General features: G+C 42.8%; 1 protein-coding gene across 9 annotated transcripts in view; it reads left to right on the top strand.

Annotated features, from left to right (window-relative positions):
- The window catches only part of LOC116848725 (zinc finger homeobox protein 3), a 680,554-nt gene that overhangs the window by 437,918 nt on the left and 218,049 nt on the right, over window positions 1–24,587 (top strand). The window contains exon 1 of one of the 9 annotated variants that reach the window (XM_032825126.1): window positions 5,402–6,493. The exons of the other annotated variants lie outside the window; for them this stretch is intronic. The gene's annotated coding sequence lies outside the window, so the exon portion shown is untranslated. Of the gene's footprint in view, window positions 1–5,401; window positions 6,494–24,587 lie in introns of those variants that run through there. 9 annotated transcript variants of the gene reach the window in all.

Below are 24,587 nucleotides of genomic sequence, written 5' to 3' on the forward strand. Positions count from 1 at the left end.
CTCTTTGTAATATTCCTCATAGTCTCTGGTCCCCTTCTCGGTTTAGCTAAAGACAAAGAAATGCCCAACGCATACAAAAGGGACGACCCTATAAAACCGTACGAATAGACCGTAGGAATATGCTGCATTCCTTTTGCTCTATTGTTTCTTTTCTTTTTCCTTCCAATCTTCTCTTTCACAAGTATCTTTCAACGAACATGACATTGGTCCGATTACGTGAGCCATATTAATTTTGGCGGCAACCTGTTTGTTCCGGACAAACAATTTAGGGCTTTCAGAAGATTTCACAAAGAATGTTGTTATTTTTAAGCGAAAAGTAATCAACGGCGTGACTTATCCTCGTTTGTTCCCAAGTAACACGTAGTCGAATATAAATTCATACAGAATTATCGAAAAACGATCTTAACAGAGAAGTTAGAAAATTGGCAGACAATCAATTGGGTTAAAACGATATAAAATTTATTTACTTTTCCTGCACTATTCTTTCTAAGTGGTGTTGATCTGGATGTATATTAATTGTTTTAATTACTTTATTATTTGAAGGGAAAGATCATCATATTGTGAAGTACTTTCTCTGATATCTAGTGCATATAACAAAGTTCTTTTAATTTTAGTAAATGTACTTACTAAAGAATCAATTACACAGCCAAGATTAAACATTTATCCTTACTTACTTTTCTGCAACGACTTTTAATTTATATATTTTGTCAAGATTTATGTGCTGAGTAATATGCAAAATGTCTCAGCCGTTGCTTATTGTTAAGAATAAGAAGTTAGCGCATTAAGAATTTATTAACAAATAAAATTGAGACAAAAATATTACTGATGATACTATTTAATATAAATATATTATTTATATTTCGAGTATTTAGGAAAAGTATGTGTAAAAACAGTACACACGTATACGCAAAAGAAGAGTTTCACCTAACCTTACACAGAGTATATAAAGATGTATAAGCTAGGTTAGTTTACTTCGAAAAATAGGTCCAAGAGCAGAAGCAATATTTTTACACAGACACACAATGGTTCTTCATTAATTTCTCAGCCTACTTATTCTTAAATGCACACAGTGCCGGAAAATTTAGTTCTACTTATGAAACTTCATTTGTTAAAAACTACTTGATAAACAATGAGTGACGGTTAAAATTTTTTGCACGTTATTCGGAATAGTGCGTTCGATAATATATGTCAAAGTAAGAATTATTAGAGGAGGATAAGTAAGGATAAATATTTACTGTTTGTTGGTTGAATTAGGTTTGCTTTAGTTTCATTTATTTCGGGATGTTTATGATTATAATTACCGTTTATTTATATAATACATAGAAAGAAGATGATAACAATATTATAATTCAAAACTTTATTGGCATTCTTGCAAAACTTATTTTCACAATGAATACAATTTTATTAATCTACTCCACAATACAAAGAAAAAAAAACAAGTTAATTAGTAAAGGACATATAAAAGCTTCAAGCATGGGTCTTTATCGTGCCTAAGAGTTATAAACTTGAAAACGGTCAATTTACAATTCAAGTGTGACAAAGAATATAGTGTGATACGTTAATTTATTCGCGCTGAAGAGAACTCAATTAAAGTTGAAACGTATGAAAAATTGATTGTGTGTATTGTGAATTGTAAATTGACCATTTTCAAGTTTATAATTCTCAGACACAATAAAAAAACCCGTGCTTTTATATTCCCTTTATTAAAGGAGAAACTTATTTTAGGAGATCGAAAAAATGTATGATTTCTAGAAATTTTTTCTCTTGAACAAAATCAATTACTTCCAAATTTTAGAAATGTCCTATTATATATTTTATCTCTATAAAATAATTTTTCCATTAAAAACTATTGATTATTTGTTTAAAAAATGGAGCCAAGTGAGTAGTGCCAACTGATACAGTTATTCCACTATATACACTGTAACGATTGTAATTTTTATCTGAGACAAAAGAAACAATTATTTTTGTTAATTGTATGTAATTACCTTCTAGTTGAACCAAAAACTTTACAAAAAAAGCAAGAACTGATAACTTTCAACGACTTTGAAAGAAAAGTTACGATTTTTATCAAAAAGTTTCAACTTTGTGTTGCAAAAAAATTAGTCTAATGTAACGTTTTTCAAAAACATTTAAGTTCACCTAGAAGAGGGACTAATCAACTACAAAACAAGCCTAGAAACAATCGGTTTATTAGAGTTGTCTCTATCGTGTAAATAAACTCAGAAAATACTGTTTTGAGAAAATCGAGTTTAAAGTTTGTGGAACACAAAAGTAACATTTATAGTAGTCACCAGCTAATCTGTGATACCAGATCCATATAATAATTCTTCAGCTTCTTCATAGAATACGTTCTGAACCGTTAATTCTATTCTACGCGCTGTTCGAGCTTCTTTTGAGGTGCTTAAGCTGCGACGTCGCTGCCTCTAAAATCGCTGTTCGTCGTAGGCAAAATTCGAGTGGGCAAAATTTTGAGCGTGCAACCCAATTCTTATATCTAACATATATTCATCATCTTCAATATACTGCTATATCCTTCATTGAAGATACATGCGGCAATAAAAGAAATAATTTTGATAATTTTTATGCCTGCATTCAAATGTTTAGGAGCTAGACAAGTTGAAACTCTCATTAGAATTTTATGTATGTCCGCTTAAACACCGTGTCAGAAGTTCATTAGTTGATAAAGCTTTATATATAAGAAGTAAATATTTCACGACATCCGAGTGAAGCGAAGGAGGATGCTTATAAGCTTTAGTTTTACCAACCGCCTTAGCCTTGCGCCACTTACACCAGCTGTCGACTCCGAGCTGTAACTCGAAAAGTACTTTGAATTTCGGCCTAAAACTTTAAAGGTATATTCTAAGGTAGTATTACTATCGATTAAGACAACTTTTGAAAATTCGATTTTTTGAGCCTTATAAACCAAGTTCCCCACTTAATTAACTTGATTTTCACCTCAACCTGTTCTACGTTTCCATAAAAAATGTGAAGGAAAATTTTGCACTCTGCATATTTAAAAATATATATTTAATATATACTTCGAAAATATTTATTAATTAAGGTTGTAAGTTATAAGTAAATCTGGATATTTGAGCATGGCGGTAATTTCGTCCTTCCCTTTAGACTCGTTTTACAAGTATCATGTGTCCTTTCTCGAAACACCTGGCCGAAGGTCGTTCACTTTTCAGGATCCTGAAAGTGCAGTAAAACTGACCAAATATAGGCCTGGGGATCTTTTTGAAGAAAGGAGGGTTCGTAGGTTTGGCAGTCTTTCTTTCGGTCCACCCATTCACTTGTGTCCTTTTCCCAATCTCTTTGCTTTTCAAACCATCATTTCATCCCTCCCGTTTATAACCGTCTTCTTTTGAACATCTCTCCAGCGAGTCGCGATCACACCTCGACTGCGACCATTCAAAAATAGAAAAATCTCAGTCACGAAACTATCATAACTCATAATTATCCGGGAAATGCATTTATCGCGTTTAGCAGATCGATCGAATCTATTTATTCACTGGTCGTGACCTTTTCTCCTAAAAAAAATTGTCCAACTTCAATTCCTACGTGGGTGGAAAGTTCAACGCGATACACGGAATAAAAATATAATTTTCCGTTTCATAAAGACCGGTCGCTTCTTACGTCGATAATGCGATCTCGCGTGCCTTACCCAACAATAGGTTGTCCCAATGAAGCAGCTCTAAAGGAGCAAATAATGGATTGTCGGACAGTAATACGTCCCGGTGATGTCCCATTCGTAGACTATAATCAGCTCCGAATAAGTACATAGAAATGCGAGCTAAGAAACAAGTCTATATCTAGCTTATAAGACCTTACCTCAACACTAATCTCATCACACAAGTACCTAGACTACCCCACGGAACTTCACTGCCCTCCGCAAAGACCGGTAGGAATCTTCTCCCTTGCCCTTCCATCGTTGTCGTTTGCACAAATAGGCGCCCATCGCGAATGCCAGCGCCCGATGCAATAGCCGTCGTCATTGTCTCGGAAGAGTGACCGGTATTTGGTTCCAATCTTTTTTATTTATCTGATGACCGCACTCACGCAACACCGGGGTCTCCTTAGATACACGCGAGTAATCTGTTCTTGATTAGCGCGCAAGGACAAGGCGGTAGATGTTTACTTGGACTCTTCGCACAGTGCCATCAAATTCCTCCGATTACACCGAGAGGTTGCAAGTATAAGGGATGATCGGAATAGTCATTTTGTCTTTCGCAGTGCCGTTTGTCTGACTCATCTGTCGAATTCGTCTCCGTCCATTGGTGGGATATATTGTTTGGAGTAGCACTCGGGACTTTGATGTTTAAGAGTACAGATTATATGGGTTTAATCGCGATAACCTTGACGAAGCCTGAGTCTCAAAAAGACACTTGAAACGAAAAGGATCGTGTGTGTAGTACATGATAACATGGCGCACGATATTGCCGTGCAAAGTGTCGTTATCTTTGTTTCGGAATCCGTGATCCTCGGCGTGTCGATACGGAGTACGTCTCATTAATCTCAAACACAAGCCGCTCACCGATCCATCAGGGACTTATCTCGGATTTTATCACTATACAAAGAACACGCGATCAGCACAAGTCTCGGGGTGCGGAGACGCGTAAACACTTGCCACGATTGTTAACCGGTCCCGGGGATCTTGTGGGAGGGTGATCAGAAAAACGCGAGACGGAGGGCAAGAGGGAACGAGGAAGAGAAAGAGAGAGAAATGACGGATTCTTTCGTTCGTCTTTCACGACTCTCGGTAGCCCACAGCGTCATTGACGTCTCCCGGCGGTCGGAAATCCTGGATCTTCGATCGAGCCGCGCGGTAGCAGACGATACGTCCGGACGAGTAAATGGAGGCAGAGAGAGTGAGACGGAGGAACTCTGGGGCTACTCCCGTCCCCGGCGAGGAGAGGAAAGTTTACCGGAAAGATATCCGGGAAGTCGCGCGGACCGGCGGCAGGAGAGAGCAGCAACGCGCGCGCGGCGGCGGTAACTCGCGCCTCTTCCCCCACTATCGGGCACACCACCAGCCTCGTCCTCGTCCTCGGCTTCTGCGCTATCGCGACGGTACCGCGTCTTTGGAGCACACCAGCCAGACGTGGTACTCGTGTGGCGCTGGCGTTGTCATCGTAGTAGTGTCAGCGATGTGGAGGGGCGGCGGCGGCGGCGGCGGTGCTCGCGGTGGTGGTGATGGTGACGGTAGTGGTGGTGGTAACGCGTTAGCCACGGTGGTGGGGGATCATCCCCACCAAGTTGACGCAGCATCCAGACACAGCCCCGGGAAACACCCCCAGCGGCTGTGGTTGGCCACGACTCTTTACCCTCACCACAAACCGTCGAAGAAGAACAGCGCGAGACAGCGTGGTGGTGGTTAGCGCCTGATGGTGGGGGATTCCGCGAGTATCAAGCGTACTCGTTTGATCGGCGGGAGAGGGGTGGAAGCCGCAGGTTGCGGAGGGGCGGGGATGCGAACAGTTCGGCAGCGCAACCCGACGTGGGCACTTCGCTGTCCGGCCTTTCCTTCATTAAAATATTATTCCGTGCGTGTGGAGAGAGAGGAGAGAGAGAGCGAGCCGCGGAGCCCCTTGCGAGAGAACCCTCGCCGCCGTTTTCACGCCACTATCAACGTACTCTCGCCACCCCCTCGTCGCGGGCTTCATACGTTCGTCTCACGTTCGCCGAGGGGCTGCTTCGTCGCGCGGACATACGTGTTGTTATTTATTTTCCTTTCCGTTCGCTCATACGTACATACGCAGCTTCCGTTCGTTCCGTTCGTCTGTCCGTCCGCCCATTCATTCGTTCATTCGTTTTTGGGATCAAGCACTGACCAACACCAGAGAGGAGGCGGGTCAAGAAGACAGAAGAAATATCTCGTCGTCGTTGAAGAAGACGAGACTGCCACTAAAATGTGCGCGAAAAATGAGGCGAACGGAGTTGGGTGCTTCTAGTGCGCGACTACGTTCCGTGTAAATTGCTTCATTCGTTTATTCATTGGTATCAGGTCAGGAGACGTTCGGTGCTTGTGGAGTCATCTCGACAGAGAGAATCTCCTGCTTGGGCTTCAAAGAGACCATCCAATGTTACGGCAGAGAAGTGGGAAAACACGTTATCCTAACAAATCGGTGAATCCTGCGCCTACTCGACGACTGCAAAAGTCCAATAAGGTTCACCATAGCGTACGGTCGATCTGTCAGCTACCAGTAGTTCCACGGGTGTTCGGATGGTGAACTCGCTCGTCGGTTCACGGACGGTCTCGAAGACTGTGTGTTGTGCTCCAATATCGTTCCTCTCTACGTTCCTAACGCGCTTCCTCCGTCCGTGGCCCTTCGACTCGCGCAGGATACCAGTGGAAAGTGCCGGACGCTGTTGTTTACCAACGAGTCCCTGGGAAGAAAGGGACGTGCACTTAGAGAATACAGTGAAAGATCCAAGGGTGCAGTGCGACTGCCGACTAACACGGAAATCGACAGCGAGCAGGATATGAACCCAGGTATGTGATGTGATGTTCGAAGTTCGTAAACCCCGGAGAGTGCCGGAATAAGTTCACGCACCGCTGCTCCAAGTGGCCGGTCGTCGTCGTCCCTGCCATGATTGTCAACTATCTCGATGTTCACGCGTAGTGGTGATGGCCGTGATCCCCTTGGTCTATTCTGCAACATACGTGGGCTGATGGTTAAGATTGTGTGATTCAAGTTTCGCGTGTTTGTAGTGTAGTAGGAATGTATGCTCCTCTCGTGATAATAGTTGGATATAGTGATAGTTGCCCCAACCTAGTGAATCCGCGTAGAGCTCTACGTTCCCCCCTTTCCCAGTCAGTGTGCGAGCCGCAAGAAAATGCTAAGTGAAGGGTCCTGAATAGCCCGACTAGACCCCCATAACGCCGAAGGTGTCTCGTGTAAACTCATTCGTAGGAGTCCATTAACCTCCGCCGACTCCTAGCTGTATCGAACGAAAATTAGCTGTTGTCAGGCTTGAACTCGCCCGCGAGTCAAATTACTCCGGCTTTAGTAACCATGCTATACGTACGATCCGCTGCATTATGATGATCACGGTCTGGACGAGGAGAATAGAGAGAAAGAGAAGGAGGGAGGGAGAGAGATGGAAAGATTTCGCAACTGCGAATTCGCATAGTAAATGTCAGGCATCCCGAATTAAGACACTCCAGGTGCGACCCGGTGATGTCGACGCTGGACTAGCCAGTACGCTGATTTTGGTGTAAACCATGTGCTGTGTACGCGAACAGTGTTCCTTTTTTCGTCATTCCCACTGCGTGATACGCAAAATAACAGAGGGATCGTCGATGGTTCTACTCGTTGACGTCCAATTCGTCGAACAGATCTTCCCCAGCCGCGCTCGGAAAGGCGTGCGATCTGTCGTTGCTCTGCCTATGAGTCACTTCGCACAAGAAGTCACTTTCTCTTCCCGCTAATTCTCCCTGTCGCGATTCCGGTGTGTATCCTCCGGAATGAGGACTGTTCAGTGCACTGAGACAGACATCGAGATTATCGCCGACTCGGAGATGGACATTCCTCTTTGACTCCTCGCCAGTGGCAGTTAGCATGTGACGTGCGAAAGTCCAAGTGGCGCGTAAAGAGTGCCTTCTTCTCTTCATTGCCCCACTTCAGTCGCTGTAATTGAGCACGTTGTAGTAGTTTCGAAGTTTCAACACGTTGCTGTTAGCAAGCTTTCGCTGAGAATTTCGGAACGTGTCATCGACTGTCCCAGTCTGCTGTCACGATTTCTTCTCGCGGCGATCGGCGTTCCGCCGGTCGGAAGTCCCGACTGGACTCAAATCCACGTCCTGTCCGGGCCTGATTTGTCCCCGACGTCAATCACCGGGATTATTCCGTGAAAATACATCCAACAGGAGATTCTTTCAATCCATAATTCCGCGTTTGTCAACACTGACGTCCCGATGACCCAAATAGTCGCTTAGCCGTAACAGGACGGATCGCTATGAGCCCTGCGCTCCACGCGTGTGAAAAATGCGTATGTGGGTGTTGATGTGTGTGCTTCTACATTAACTATACTCAGTGCCGCGGTACTCACTTGACACCTGAAAGTGTGCGTTATGCCGTAATAACGCGCGGCAATACGAGCGGTTCGCGTGCGAAAACGTCGAATGCTTCGCCCACACCGCAAGTCGCACGAGCGGGACGAGATTTGTGCAGCGAGGGTCGGGAATGGAACTCGCGGCTCGGAAACGCGTGCGACACGCCAGATTTCGATGCCCGCGTAGATAAGGGGAACCGGTATTAGGGGCCGTCTCTGTGGGCGCGATAGACCGGCCGCTATTTAGATATCGCACTTTTGTTTGCTAACACGAGGAAAGCGCCGCCGAAAATGCTGGGAATGCGGATCGCCCGATAACGACCGGTCGAAACGTCAAACTGTCTGGGCCGCTCGTTGCGCCCCACGTCCGGTTTCATTCCTCGCGTGGACCGTGCGCGACTTCGCTCTCGTGGAAACCCACGTAGCCCGGGGATCCTCTCGGCGAGCTGAAACTCCCAATCGCGGCGCGCGATAAGTCCCCCGAACGAACGAGATTTCGCCGCGAGGGTGATGAAGTGAGGGAATCGCCGAATAAATTCAGCCAAAGTGAGAGCCAAACGTAAGCGGAGGTGCGCGAATTCGATGCGGTCGGCATTAACTCGAGACAAGGTGGTCTCAAGTGAGAGAATCCCGCAGCCATTGTGTCGCGTGTCTCGAACAATCGCGTTATTACACGCAAAGTGGCGTAAGACGCGTCAGAACGTGATTCACGATGCGAATAGTTACGCTATCAGACACAACGTGGATGCAATTAAATGTCGCAGAAATGGGCCCTCTCATTTCATTAGATATATTAGGGATTGTAGAATTAATGAGTTTCACACAGACACCCGGGTATCCATGTCTGGTATCGAATTTCAAAACACGCCTACCTGTCTCAGTTGATGTTTCATGTCAAAACAGAACCTTTGTCAGTAGTGCGCTGCCATAGTGTAGCAGGTAAAGGCCGGCTTTTTCACAAGGATTTGCAGTAGCTTTGTATTCTGCGTGCTACTAGTTTGTCCCTATTTATCGTAAAAAGTCACTTTGACAAGTTAAGGAAAAACTATATATATTCAACGCGGCAGGTTCTTCAAAGGGCCACTGGCGAACCCGGCGAGTCCCTACGCCAGCGGGAGTCCCGTTTACGAAAGCGGGATTTGTCCACGTAGCCAAGGTATCATCCCAGCGAGTCTAATTAATCGTGATTAGCAGGAACAAGTGCTCACTTGGACACGTGTCGCCGGTAATTAATCAGGTCCATGTAAGCGCGTGCTTTCTTGGGAAAGAGAAATAGAGGAAGATAGAGATAGATAGAGCCGGACAGAGACAGAGTGATAGAAAAGGCGGAGGAGAGGTAGGGAGGGAATTCACCATCGGGGTCAGCGGTGTCGCGTAGCTGATACTTCTCGTGCGTACGTCGCCACGATTTATTCCCGCGCCCACGATCCACGACACCACGTTCGTCGGCGACTAATTAAACGCGATTGATATACACGAGGAGAGCCCGTCCGTCCGTCCGTCCGTCCGTCCGTCCGTCCGTCCATACGTCCGTCCGTCGTCGGGAGAGCGTAATCGCCGCCGCCAGAGGCGCGGAATGAAAATTACGAAAGGCAGAGAAATGCGGGGAATTTATCGCCGACTGTCTCGCCATTCTCCGTGATTATTCCCCGCGATCGTGAGAAAATCGCGACGCGGGTGACGCGGGAGAGACTCTCGCGCGGTTATTGATTGTAATTAATAGTCGCGGGCCCGGAATTATTCGTTGTTAATAGGCGACAGTTACGGACGGAGGCGCAACGAACGCGCGCTATTAAGAGCGATATTTCACAACGGACGTCCAATCGCGCCTTACAAGCTCCACTTATGAAACTGATCCTGAGACACATCCGCGATGGCGAGGCGTAACACCGCGTCACGGACGTTTGCCTAATTGCGGTCGTCTTGTCTCGCCTATCGGTCGCAATTTGTTTACTGCGACGACGGGCAGCGATGGCGGGAGAGACCGATCGGAATTAGCCGACCTGTGTTGTACGTCATAGACAGATGTCTTCTGCGCGACAAATACACCCCGTGTCGTCGTCTACGAAATATATATTTTACCGAGAGATAGAGAGAGAGAGAGAGAGAGAGAGAGAGAGAGAGAGAGAGAGAGAGAGAGAGAGAGAGAGAGAGAGAGAGAGAGAGAGAGAGAGAGAGAGAGAGAGAGAGAGAGAGAGAGAGAGAGAGAGAGAAAGAGAGAGAGAGAGCAGCAGTCGAGCGCGCGCGTGTGTCTAATAGTTCTTCAAGTTAACGGCTACGACACGTCACAAATCAGCGAAAGCTGATAAATGACTGAACGCTGACACTTTTAGTATCAGATTTTTTAAAATCAATCACTTTTAAGATCAAAGTTTCGCATGTGGACCGCATTGATTTGTCCAAGCTGAAAAGTACACATTGCGCTCAAGTAAATGTTACAATAAGGAAAGGAAAAGAGAGAATATTATATTGCTTTTCTATATTAATTCTTCTCAATTTTACCATGCTTTTTGTAATACGGGAATAGACTGTCAGTGAGGGGTCTACATGGAACAAACAAATCTGTTAACGTAATTGAATTTTCCTTTCTCTGATAAGAATAGACTTGATGAAAAACTCGATTGTAGAAACAGAAAGATTCTTGCAGAAGGTTTCTGTTCAGCCAATTGTTTTCAATTATTGCAGCCAAATTTTGATATTGAATGAAAAAATGTTTTTGATCGCGGTAACAGAAGTATTCCACTTCGCCGAATTTTCACCTAGTTCTTATTCAATTGTGCGAACTGAGACTTTTTTCTCCGCGTATAAATCTCTATTCCCTGTAAGTCTACTTGCCTCTCTAAGTCTATTTGTCTCTTAGAGTCTATTTGTCTCTAGCACATTTCGCTAGGATCAGTAATTTTTTAACGACACATTTCCTAGAAAATAATAATTATTAATAATAATTATTAATAATAATTTCAGTTCCTAGAAAATAATAAGTACATATGGAATAGAAAGATAGTCAATTACTGCGGAATGTCGATCTATTTCTCGGTTGCGAAACTGTATAGTAATTTTTATTATAACGTTCTCTCCAGATACTTCCTTCGAATATTTCACAAGCTTATATATATGTATATATGTCCTCAAAGCTATCATAATCTCATCATAAGTATCAACTTTATTCAAAATACATTTTGAATCTCAATAAGTTTAGCATTTCTCATTCAAGAATGTTAAATTAAGACAGAAATTCGGTTTGCTTACACTGAAAGAAATTATCTGATAAAAAATTAACAAACGGATATTTCCGATCAAATTTCGGTCAATTCTTATATCCGATCAGAATATTCGATTAAATTTTATCGGATTCTTCCGATCATAATGACATTTTATCAGATAAACCGATCAAAAAATTATAAATATTCCTCACTGGATATTTCTTGATCGTATACAAAAATTTATCGGTATAAATATTTTAATCGGAATTTAAAAAATTTTTAATCAAAAGTTAATTTTTCATGTGATGATTTCTCTCAGTATTGCATAGATTTCAATCTTTTTCTCGATAAAGTTTTATAATATTCTTGTAAACAAAATAAACTCTCTCTTTTTAAGTGCGTATTGCATATATAACGAGCTTTCCTCGAATTTGCGATGGGCAAATATGTAAACTATTACCAAGAAAATATGCTTTGTCGAAGACAACCATTAAATAAGTAAAGAAAACTAGATGATTGCTTTTCTTTGATATTTTGTGATATTTTTCTGCGTATACGTCAACTTCACGTGAATAAAATCATGGCGATGCGAATCAAGAAAAAAAAGAAGCGACGACTTGCGCATAATTCTCTCTCTCTGTCTCTCTCACACACACTCGCGCGCGCGACACGCAATTTTGGACTGTCGAAATATTCATCGGGTCGGTTCCGAGTTATATTGATGTATTCGCGATACTCAATCTTCATGAAGATGTGACGCGTCTCCTTTATCTTCCACTCGTCTCCTGAATTATTAATTCCGAGCGACATTACACCACCTCGATCGCTAGTTTTTAATAATCGGGTTCTTAGTCTCGAAAAGGAGGTTTAGGCGCGAAAGCGATTTTCTCTAAAAGGTAGGTGCACACCACCGTGTCTTTCCTGTTCTTTTTTTGTCCCCTTCTTCCCGCGGTGCATGCGTCCGGTTTTCTGATATTGCTGCAATTTGTTTAGGCAAGAAGCAGGAGGGGGAGAGCGGGGCAAACAGTTCCCCCGGGGCTAATTAATTACGACCAGTATGAGCGTAAGGAGATCACTCGCTCGCTCGCTTTCTCCATCTCTAATTAGGCCGCAGTGAACTTAAACGAACACGTTATTTTTCTTTCGTTTTCTTTTCCTGCCTATCCGCGTTTTCGCGGTGTCGATGATTTCGCAAAAGCGATTAATTGGCGGCGATCGCCGCTCGCTCACTCCTTCCTCTCCCCTTCTCTCTCTAACACATTTGCCGAATCATTAACGCTGGCGATCGCTGCGCAGTGAATACCTACGCGCAGGAAACACGTACGGGATAAATTTATTCGCGCGTGTATCATCGCACTTCCTATTATTTCATCAATCCATCGAGCATATCGAGGCAAAACACACGCGATTTATCCGCTCGCATCCTCCGCTCGGTCACACACGATGACATAAGATTATAATTATAGTATTGGTTATTAATAACGCGATGTTAACACTCAACTCGCGCGCGCGCGTACACACACACACACAGTTTCTAAACGCATCTCATTGTGGGTAACTGCGGCTGGGCAAAAAAGAATTGATTGAGATTAAGTGACTCGTTCCGCCGGCGCGAGTGCGCCGAGTCGGTCTCAAAGTCGAATCCGCGAAACGCGTTTTAATGGACGGCCGTTCTTACGACGATAAATCATTAGCGATTGGCGGACAGAATATCGCGCCGTTACCGAACGTGCCGTTATCGCGTCGCCCGGCCACGAAGAGCTCCTCCGCGAGTGCGCGACGCTCTCGCGGAAGAGGCGGTTCGCCGGCCGTGCGGCAATTAAAATAGCCATAATTTATTATCTCGCCTTTGTGTAACTTGTTTATCTGCGGCCGCGCGCAGACGCGAGACAATTAAAACGCGCGTTAAGGCGCATTTTTACCTCGCCGGCGCAGACTTTATCGTGGAAATCCAATCGTTCGTCGCGCTTCTTCTCCTCGCAGGCGGGTGACAAGCTATCTGGCCGGCGCCAGCCGGTCGTCGAATCCCCGACGGACGCGACGATCGCCACGGCGTGTTGAAATCACCGCGACGAGCCTCGCCGAAACGCGATGCGGCGCTCCGCGCGTGTCGCTCTCTCGCCGACTCGAAATCCCGCCGAGACTCGCGTCCACCTCGTTACTGCACTATTACTGCTCCACGCATCCCCGTTATCGCTATGTTCACCTGAGGATCACTGGTATCGCCGGAATTTTGGAGGATGAGAGCAGTACGCCCGCACTGAGAGAAAAATATAGTTGCTTTCGGCGTCAACTATACTTTTTGTGACTTTAACCAGAAAAATAATTAGAAGAACCATCTTTCTAATAACACTTACTAAAACGATGGTTTTTCTAATTATTTTTATGGTTAAAATCACAAAAGTTTATAGTTGGCGCCAAAGCCAACTATATTTTTCCCTCAGAGTTTCCGAACGGCATCTCTGAGCGTTATCCAGGAAGAGGAGAGTGTCGTGAGCGTGGAGCGTCAGGTAGCTCAGTGGTTTAGAGCAGTCGTCCGGCAAGCGAAAGACCCGGGTTCGGGCCTAGCAAGACCACGCTCTCGATATTTTTCTCTTTCTGGAACGAAAAAGATACGCAGATCTCGAACGCACGGCGTTCCGCCGCCACCTAGTATGCCCTCCTCCTTCTATGGTCCGCACGCGGAGGGAAGATTGGTTGAATTTTAACAGAGTGACACGATTAGACGCGTTTCAATTGAAAGGGACAGAATTTCTGATCCCTGCAAACCAAAGTCGATTCTTATGAAATAACTCAGAAAGTTAACTCAGTCGACTCTCAGAAATAACTAGTTTTGCTGGTCAAGCTCGAACTGTCACAAATAATATTTATCGCTGTTTCTTCCATCTACTACAAAATTGTCTGTGTAATGCGTGGAATTTACAACAGCGGCATTCTGGCGACATCTGCAAGCGAATATAGGTGGGTGTGAGGATCACACGTTTGTTTGTCTTTCGTCGTTAGTCTTTTTTGTCTGACGCAGTCCATTTTTATAAGAGATGACTGGCTTATAAGAGTGACTTATAGAAGTGACTGGCTTCTATAGGCGTCACAAAGAACTTTCTTGCTAAATTTTAAAATTAATTCTGATATAAATTCAGTCTCTGTCATCTATATTGATTAAATATAAAATACATATGCGATAGTGATTGTCACCTATTTGTCCATTTCGACTAATTTCTCATATCTATATAATTTTCTGTACAACTGCAACCATTTTTTTCGAGTGCAGGAAAATGCTTTTTCTCAAAGACATTTTTTTATATCAATTTAGTTTGAAAAATTATTTCAGAAATTGACAATAATAACATCTAAAAAATTTATATTACAAATTAAAACTATATTTTTCTTTTTTTGTTCAGAAATTTTTACAGGAAGTTATCAGGCCTGCCACGAGAAAAAAAGGTTTTGGCGGCTGTTACGCCATTATTTCGTTTTCCGTGTTTCCTAATATACACATTTTTACAAATAGATATAGTGTAAATTCATGTCAAATTTCATAATAAAATATTAAAAAATTAGGCAAAAAATGATTTTGAATTCAAAGGGATACTGGGGTCGACATTTTTACCGACAGAATGCTGACTTTTTCCACGAAATTTACGTTTTTTTACACTGAGAGAAGTTATCCTACAAAAGATTAACAAACTGATATTTCCGACCAAATTCCGATCAATTTTTATATCCGATCAGGATGTCCGATTAAATGTTACCGGATATTTCCGATCATAATTTCATCAGATAAACCGATAAAGAAATTATGAACTGATATTTCTTATTGGATGTTTTCTGATTGGATACAAAAATTCATTAGTATTTTGATCAGAAATATCGTTTTAATCGTTTAATTTTTTATCGAATAATTTCTCTCAATATAGAATTACAAATGCTCTTAATGCTAATAACAATAATACGTGAGAATGAATTGGAGTATTGCTCCATACATGACAAAAACGATAAAAAATTTCAAAGTTGACATTTCGAGGGTAAATTAGTCTGCCAGACGCTGTCAGTTAATGTAAATATTAGCCTGATACAAACGATCTGTAGTTAGTACATATTGAACACGTGAGTTTGTCCCGTTCAGAAAAATTTCAAAGCAAATCGCTTTACATCTGAATCTAGAAGCTCAAAAATATCGAAAAAACTTGTTAAAAAGATTTCTATATATGCATAACCAGATTTTCCGTTAAATACGATCAAACAAAGCGACACATACTTACGTAAGATCTATATGTACAAGAAATATGGATAGTGCGATTGTGTTAGCGACTGTCGTCTCTACGTTATCAACATTTTTGCAGTTTGTCATCTACTCCTCCCTTAAGTTTCCCACTCACGCGACAAAGATGTTTTAGTCCCCTTAAGAACCAGAAATTCTCTGTTTCCTCCATCTAGTTGTATTACTGTCACATTAATTCAAGCAACTCCTTTTCCGTGTGTGGGAGAAGATTTTTTAACAAGAAAGGTGAATCGTGACTGACACCTGCGCTGAGATTCCTTTGACCTGTGCATGTCAGTGGGTCAGTGGGTAGACAGACTAGTGTAATTGCCAATGGTCTATCATATTCGGTGGTAAAACACGGCACGGTAATCGGTCTATCAACGACCTATCCGCGGAGAACATTCTCGTACGTATTTCTGCTTCACGTATCGCTTCAGATGCGTAACCCCCCGGGGGTTTTGCTTTTCCTCCCGATGCGCCGCGATGTGTGTCTTCTTGTGCACCTGTATAATCGTGTAAACCTCGCCGGAAGGATGCATTCCCCGAGCATTGCCTCGAAATGAACCTCACGATCCCGTCGATATCCCGTCGGCTTTCGTCGAGTCGATTCCCGTCGAAATCTTCAGCCGGAAACCCGGAAGCGGCGGCCTCGTGCCGGCGACGACAATTCCCGGGACGTAATCCGGTTATGTCGCGCGATCGGGCCCCATTAAAACGACTCCAGCTACTTTCTCTATCTAAAGCGATCGCGCTCGCTTAATGGACGACGCTACGAGGCGCAACGCGGAGTTCGCGATTTGCGGCGAATTCAATTAAAAACGAGGGCGTCCATTCTTCGACACTCGTGTTCATCGTGCGGCCGCGTTAATTGACACGACGACCGTGATCGTCGGGCATTAAGCGAAGGGGAAAAAACGCGAGCCGAGTCCGATCGGGCTCCAGCCAGGCTGGAAATGCCTAGGCGGCTACGTGCGGCGATACGCTTCGTCCTTAACGCTAACAATGCAGGACGTGAATTACGGTGATCGCTCGCGCATCGTCGCTACGCGCATTCCCGGCGAAATGCGCGTAAATTCTCGAAACGTGTACTTAACGCGCGCCGGAGGAAGACAGAGAAGGATAATTGACGCGTGTCCCCCTCCCTCTTCTCCGCCGTGGGTAGGCGTTGTTTTTTTCTTTTCCTTGCAGCGCGAACTTCGTTATCCGAAATTCATCCGCAGGTAGTAAGCTAACGAAGCAGTCTCGTCACGTTCCCATAATCATTCGACAATCGTCGGTAAATTGTTGTTTCGGATATGGGGAAACGTGCGATTGGTTAATTAGTGGTGCGATTGAGGAGATGCCAAAGTGGATGATGAACACGAAAAAGTATGTCGATAACGTACACTAAGAGTTAATCATTCGATGAAAAATTAAGTTATTTCCGATCAAAATAACGATAAATTTTTATACCCGATCAGGATATCCGATTAAATTTAATCGAAGATATTTCCGATCATAGTGATACATTTTATCGGATAAACTGATCAAAAAATTATAAAACGATATTTCTCATCGGACGTTTCCTGATCGGATCCAAAATTTATTAGTATTTTGATTAGAAATATCTGTTTGTTAATTTCTTATCGAATAATTTCTCTCAGTGCACATATCTTCAGTGCGTGAAAACATTCGTGATTCTGTATAATCAATACTACGCTAACTTTGCAGAAAAATGTCGGTATTTCTTCGGAAAAATTGTCAAGTACATCTCTTTAACTCGCGAAATTACAGATCACGTGTGTGATTAAACTATATATAAACAGGCTCTTTGAAGTATACAACTAAAGTAAAAGAAAAAGAGAGCTAATAATAAGAGTCAATCGCTGGATATTAGCGCGAATAATTTTTCATTAATAAAGATAATTTGTAAAAGTGTGATAATACACTTTTATTTTTATGCCGGTCTTGTGATCTGAATCACCTTTCACTTGAAATTATTCTAAGAATCTTATTTTTATTAATATTAATAATATCAATATACCATATATTCCTGTTCAATTAATAAATTGCACATTAATTGACTCAATTTAAAAAGTTGTCAATTCCATCTAGTTGTATGTAATTGTTGTAAGATAAAAATGCCAATGTTTGGACATTGGCCAATTCCGAATATTCTTATTGTCTTGATTTTTCAAATACCCGCGTTTAAAGACCAAAAGAACAGGAATGCTCAGAGTTAGGCACGTATCCAAGCAATAATACTTTTACCTTGAATCGATAATAGTCTCTAAACTTCTCAGCGCGTAATTTCACTAGGAAAGTTGAATGGCCACCGAGTCACTCGAATTCGAGTGACTTTTCACTCACACAGTGCAAATTCTCCACTCTCAATGATCTAGTGAATATTTTCACTCGAAGTTGATGAAGAGTGAACATGATGTACTCCACTCTGTCATGTGAGAAACATATTCTCTCTAATTGTCTCAGTCATTCGTTCATATGAAGTCAGAATCCACTCTAAACTTGAGTGAAACATTCACTCTTTCAAGTGGCAGTATTATCACTATCGCTCCGCGTGAAAACACTACCACTCTTCATTCGCTTTGAGTGAAATTCCATTCCAAGAAATTCCGAGGATAGAGTTAGATGATATTAGCGGGTCGCAAAAATTCGTCAGATTTCCAGCCCTGTTTCTTCGAATGAACATTAAATAACAACGAAGCGGCACATGTCAAGCATTTGTCGTCATTATCCACATCTTTCTGCCCCTTCTCAGGCAATCGGCCGATTCGACGTCCGTGAAATGGCGCTTTTTCGCGCCGATGAAACGATCGGCGAACTTTCGCGAGCTCCTAATCGTACAAGTCCATAATCTCGGAGGATCGAGATATCCGCTGAAGTGTGCTCAAAGAGCAACACAGACATACAGTCTGCGCGCAGCGCAGGTTTACACGCGAGCAGCAAGAGTGCCTCCACGAGGTGCTATCTGAATGTTATTCAATTTGAAAACACCGGCGCCGACGGTCTCGAATCACGCGTTGGCTTCTCTCGCGTTCTCCCGCCGTCGCTGAAAATGCACACGACGAGGACGGCGACGGAGACGACTGATTCGAGGACACGAAGCGACCGTAAAATTTAACGTCGCTGATGGAGCGCCGATGCGTCGCACATGCACGCCCGGCCATTACGTCGCAGCACCTAATCGCGAGCGAGGGAAATAAACGCGCGTCGCCGGAATCGAGTCGCCGTGATGCATGCTAATGCGCGACTCGCGGACGATCCTGAAAATTGCTGAATTACCGAGTCTGCGATTTTTATTCGTCATATCCCCGCGCTCGTCTCGCGCTGGATCTCGCGTATAAATAAGCGCTTATCTCGCGCGCTCGCGATAATTCTCCACTTTTTCCCGCCGCTAATTTCACGCCGCCTTATGCACGCGCGCTTCCTTTTAGCCCATTAGCATTAATCATAATTATTGCGCCGATCGCGAGAGAAATCGCCGAAGATGAATGTAACCAGATATCGATGTAATCACGTTATCTGCGCGCGCTCGCGTGATAACATCAACTTCCGCTAATCCGCCGATGGGCGCGCGCACAGGCGAATCTCTCTTTCTCTCTCTCGCGGATACGATATCGCAGCGAATTGCTCAAATTAGCCGACGGGAACGTTGTCGTTAGTCCTCCCACTCGGCTCGATTGTCCCCGGCAATTTCGGCCACGAGCGATTATATTTCGTCTCTTCGACATGGAGACGGTAGGAAAAAAAAAAAAAGAACCGTGACTCGCGACAAGCTGGTAGCGGCGTTTAGCAGGCCGCGTTTAACTGCACGTGGAACGACCGGCCTTTACTAATAAGCACAATTTATAATGAACGTGCGCGCGGGGCGGCGCACAGGCCGTCTGTCTCGTCCGTCGATTAGGAATTCCCGTTTCGTGCTCGCTCCTAGTTCTCGAACCGCCGCCGCCGCGGTGGCTTTCGCGGCGCCCTAATCTCGTATTCATAAAGAAGAAGCCACCCTCTCTTCTTACGGATTTGCATGAAACCCGCAGAAATGAGCCCGATTGAACGGCTAGCGTGAGTTACCCCCCGTCGTGGTTATGGGACGCATCCACAGTACACGTCCCCCGATTGTTTTCCAGCCTTTACGACTCCACGTTCGTGCCTCTTCGCGTTCGACTTTGTTGCCTTTTCCCTTTTTTCTGTCTTTTCAATCGATTCCCCTCTCTCTATTTTTCAGATAAATGTCCAGTAGCCAACTCTTGCTTGGATATTATCAAGTAAGCCAGTTAAGGGGTATATGGAGTTTTATATATATTAAACACTTATCAATTATTATTTATTTATTTTTAACTAGCCACAGGGGCTATATCGCTCTAGAGGTATGTCGCTCATGTGCTTTTCTCTGGTATTTATCTTGAAAGGAATAACGACTACAAAATTGTGAAATGGTCCTTTTAGAATATAAATTTTTCCCTAAATTTCACTAAAATCGAAATGATATTACAATTAAGAAATAGAAAAAATTTATTTGGTAATAGCAAAGTAAATTTTCAACCCTCTTGAAATTTTGTATTAATATTCTCCATCGTGACTGAATTAAGCGATATGTTACTAGCTAGAATTAAATTTCTTGCAAGTGTATGATATACTGTTTCTGGTAATACATACAATTTTCATTCATAAAATGATTGGAATAGAGCATATGGGCGGACGAGGTAAAGTTGGCCCATAATTAAGAACCGACAGGAGGGCTGTGGAGACCTCTCGCAGAGACTCTGGAACTACTAATCAGAATACATATTTTATACGTGGTCTTTTCTACCCTACTGGACAACTGAACTCGGTAGAGCAAGATAGCCACATTATTGCATATTCGTGCGTATTTTGATTATTACAAAACAAAATATACGTTTAACAGGGTTGTGGTGGACATTAATACATAGAAGAATGATGCCTCTATCATGTTTATTCAGTCAGTCATAACATTCAGTTGCCTGAGAAGTTGTCTTCGAAATTTTAAACTATAAAGTATCCAGTCCTGATCTCCCCTACACCTTATCTGACCCAATCCGCACGTCGAAAACAAGCAGAGTGCCAACTTTCTCATTATTTCATTTTTATCGATTTTTGCTGCCGTATAATACCTTCTAAATTTCTTGGAGCGAAATTTCACTAGAGAAGTACACACAAAAAATACATATTACATTCATATATAAGTATTACTTGCCTCAAATATTTCATTTAAATTTGTATATCCACGAATCTATCATAAGAATATACATCGAAAGAGAGCATCAAATTTATTCGAAATCTATATTATCTCCGAGCAACTCTGATTTTAATAACAAATATGAAATTAAAATAAAAATTCGTTTTATTTACTGCTTATAAAGATGAATCAATATTTTCTTCGTTAAAATTCTATAATATTTCTGTAAAAACAATCAATTCTTCTTTTAAGTACATAACAATAAGCTCTTCTCAATTTTGTGAATCTCTATATTTTGTGATACTTTATATCCACTTGAAATTGTCAAGTAGAAATTTTCATACAAAATTAAAAAGCGAATCTGATATATTTTCCAGTGTTAGAGAAGCATATTCACTCTAATTGTTTCAAACATTCATTCTCATACAAAAGTCCACTACAAACTCGAATGAAACATTCACTCTTGCGATTTCCAGTGACATTATTTTCACCGTCACTTTTCACTTGTTTCAAGTGAGATTTCTCTCCTAAAAATTTAAAGAACACTTTATTGGAGGATGTTTAAATCTGCAGCATGCGGATCATTATGCTTATAATTATTTCCACTTTTTTTCTTTCCTCTCGTTCTTTTCCATATCTTTGCCACTTTATCTGTATTAATAACTCTCTTATAGATCTATCAGTGAGGTCCTTAGTGTCTTAAGACAAAAATAAGAGCATCCATGTCTAGAAATCTCACAAAGAAACGACAGTGTTCGCCACTCCAGCTACCGGCCGCCGATTCTCCAGCTGCAATTTCGCCGCGACAATTTGTTAATCCGCGAAATTGCTCGGGGTCAATCGGCGTAGCAGCTCGGGAAATTAACGGACACGTCCGCGGACTCAAAATGATATTATAGTTTAGAGCCGACGTTCGACGGAAAACTTGTTGCTTATCCGGAAAACTAGTCTCGCGCCTTTAACGTGCGATGTCAAGAGCGCTCGCGGCGGCAAGCCGAAAGCGGGTCTCCCCCCTCTTTCCCTTCAAAACGGAGAAAATAATTCAACGTCATCGTCGTGGGCCGATCCGTATCTTCCCTAGCGATCAGTCGTTACTCTTTAATGCGCCATTTTTCCACGTGCACCCCCTGCTCCCTCCTTTACCCACCTACCTCGTCAGACGGATTCGCGTCGCGCGATTTGCATAATGCACGCCGCTGCAATTGAAGATTCCGGGCCGGAAAAAGGGTTAAGCACGTGGCGGTCGTACGCGCCACGGTCTCGCAGCTAGCGGCATTCGTCGTCGCGTGCTCTGCTGAAGCGGCCGTAGGGTATCTCTCTCTCGCCGGATATTTACATAAAACTCCTAGAAACCACCGCGGGCGGGCAGAGAAAAGTCAAAGGGCGCGTTGCTCTGTCGCGCGGCAACAAAACGACACGGCAGTTCGAGGGCACGCGCGCTTCGGGTGCATAAATTCGGCCCGGGCATCCTCGCAGGCGTATTCATCATCGACGCATTGCTGGCGATGCGTGTGCCGAGCATGCGTCGGAACTCGTCGTCAGCGCATAATTCCCTCGAGCGCATACACGTTCCGCGGCGAGAGATCCCATACAGCACAAATGTCGAAAATACATCTCAAAGACGTCCCAAAGATATCACATACATCTCCGGAACATCTCTGGGATGTATTATTGTGCTGTATGGGCTAGGTCCCTCTCTCGAGTGGAATTCTCTTCCTTCCGCCGGGCGAATCCGCAGGAGTGAGGTCGCTTAAAATCAGGTTCGGATTAACATGCCGAGAGGCCCGGAAATAAAACCGCCGAAATATCGCTAATATCTTTCGCCCGGCGTCGCGTATGCCGTAAAGGGGGAATTAAAAGCGGCCGTAAATTATCCCGACGTGGAACGCATTGATTTTCGGCAAGCCGGTCTCGTCGTAAAACTTGGCCGAACAAAATCAGATCTTTCCGTGAATCGGCCGCCGACGAGAAAAAGAGACAGAAAGAGAGGGAGAAGAGAGAGAAAGGGACTAAGAGAAAAAGAGAGAGAGAAGGAGAAGGGAGGGGAGGGAAGGAGAGATCTCCATAGACTAAAACAGGTAACCGCGAGATGTGCGGCGGTTATACTCGATTTTTAGTCAGCGCCAGGACGAATCTGTGCGGCATAATCAGTCGTTCCATATTTCTCGCGAGAGAGAGACGTATAATTATATGTCATTAGTGTACTAATATATTCGGCGCGCGGACGCAAAACAAAAGCGCGCTTTCGTAATCGCACGAGAAAACGCTCGTGTAATTCTCGCGCCAGGCGAGAACCACGTTTATCTCGTTCGATTTTCTTTCACATGGCGCAAATTGCACCGACGTTACTGATAATGTACACATAATCACAGTAATTTATGTAATACACATATGTGTGTAGAGACAGAGAGAGAGAGAGAGAGAGAGAGAGAGAGAGAGAGAGAGAGAGAGAGTAGCAATTTCTAAATAGATTTAAATAATTTAGCTGATGCTTCGCGCAAGCGCTTCGATCTCAGTAATGGTCCCCGCGCAAATCGCAGGTATCAGATGAATACTCGATCAGATGATTAGCACCGAAACATTTCGATTCCATTCCGAAATGTCACACTGAGGAAGAGGTGTTCTGATATTTGTAACTATAATCACACACTGAACGAATTATAGCCAGGAGAATTATTTTTGTAGTAAATGCTGCCACAGTGTTAATGATAATAATCTTATATGCATATTGCTACTATTATTTTTTTGTTAGAACAACAAGAAAATAACCAGACAGACTTTCATGATTATCATAATATGAGATAATCGGTCATAGAAAAAATTTACAATGTTTTTATATAATTATATTTACATAAAACACCGAGTTACTTATTAAATTTACATCATATAGTAATGTAAATTTTGTGTTATATTGACATAGCAAAAAATTTACTAAAAATATTTTACATGTTATATTTTGTAAAGCTAATTTTTATAATGCTCCTTGTATTTCTATTTCGTCATTCTGTATAATAAATACGAGTGTTACATGAGCCACTTAAGAGATGCAACTTTAACAGATGGAGCCATAAAGTTTCTGCCAAATTTACGCACACCTGTCTAGGTAGATAGATAGGTGTTTTAGTTTTATAAAGTGCTCTGAGGGCGATATATAGTTCCTTCAAGCGCGAGAACAATATACAAACAATACTAGGAAAATAATAATAGAACTTGTATTACGTAGAGACTGCGAACAAATATATTTCTTACATCAGCCTGTTTCAGAAATAAGTAAAGTGCGGTGTAGATAAATAATTTTCAATCAGTATAACTGAAAATATAGTTGGCGTCGAAAATAATTTTAGTGACGTTAACTATTTTGTTTCTCTCAGCATACGATTGTCTGACATTATTACATTGTAAAAAGAGATTTTGTGTTAAATTTAACACATTTACACGTTTCAATTTGTCTACTCCAATTTTTGTGTTAATTCAACACAAGACAAATATGCGAAAAAATAATAACACAAATGATATATCAGAAATTAACACAAAAATGTGGCACTTGGACACTATTGTGTTATTTTAACTTACAAAAATGAATTCGAGGCAGAACAGTAAACATAACTCAATGACATGTTAAATTAATACACATTGTAAAAAATTCAAAAATTTCTACGCAAGTCGATCTCAACTCAAATGCAAAATGTTCCTTGTACACCGTGTATACAACTCAGTGACACAAACTTTTCACACGTTGTCCTGAACGCGACACCCGGGTCAGAGTATCGCGAACGTGTTAAAAGTCGAAGTAAAGGAGAAAGGCTTCAAGTGCCGACAAAATACGAAAGATAAGACACGAATAGACTCCAGTAGAAGCTGGCGTGCACGC

Source organism: Odontomachus brunneus, unplaced genomic scaffold (genome assembly GCF_010583005.1).
Source record: "Odontomachus brunneus isolate Ranch 3 - 2012 unplaced genomic scaffold, Obru_v1 Obru_scaffold_099, whole genome shotgun sequence".
In the NCBI taxonomy this organism is placed as follows: domain Eukaryota; kingdom Metazoa; phylum Arthropoda; class Insecta; order Hymenoptera; family Formicidae; genus Odontomachus; species Odontomachus brunneus.